At 56.2% G+C, this 584-nt stretch overlaps 1 protein-coding gene across 1 annotated transcript in view; it reads right to left on the bottom strand.

Annotated features, from left to right (window-relative positions):
• Positions 1–584, bottom strand: part of BIN3 (bridging integrator 3) — a 38682-nt gene that overhangs the window by 5498 nt on the left and 32600 nt on the right. The gene's annotated exons all lie outside the window — the stretch shown is intronic.

Here is a 584-nt window from a genome sequence, read left to right on the forward strand (position 1 = left end):
GCCGAGCTGCTTCTCCGCAACACGCTGCTCCTCCACGATGTCCCTCCGGGCCCGGGAAACATTGAAGGAGATGGCCCCGGGCTGGGAAATCCTTTCCCTGGTCTGTAGGGAGGCTGTGCACTGAACGCTGAGCCCTGGCCATCCCCTCCGGGGCTGCCAAGCCACCAAAGTGGCCTGGATGTGGCCACCAGGGGGGCCGGGATGTGGCCACCACTGCCCCACGCATGCAGTGACTCTTGGAAAACGCTTCTCAAGCTGCCTCAAAACCCCCAAGCCTTGTGTCGGTACCCAACGCCAGCTTTTAAATGGTGTTTTTTTGATGGCCCAGCTTTTGAGCCCTTTCTCCCGCGCGCTCTCCCGTGCTCAGCACTTCCACGGTGCTCGCACATTAAAAAGAGCCACGAGACACCAGAGAATTAGCACGCAGCCATTTACATCTTACAGACCCCGCTACCGCAGGGGAAGAGCGAAGCCTTTAGCTCCGAAACGCAGCAAGTGAGAACGCAGAAGACGATTAGCGACACAGTTCCCATTTACTTTGAAGTTAAATCTGGTTTTAAAAAGGAAAAAGGCTTCATTTTCCC

This window comes from Egretta garzetta, unplaced genomic scaffold (assembly GCF_000687185.1).
Source record: "Egretta garzetta isolate BGI_Z169 unplaced genomic scaffold, ASM68718v1 scaffold233, whole genome shotgun sequence".
Taxonomy (NCBI): domain Eukaryota; kingdom Metazoa; phylum Chordata; class Aves; order Pelecaniformes; family Ardeidae; genus Egretta; species Egretta garzetta.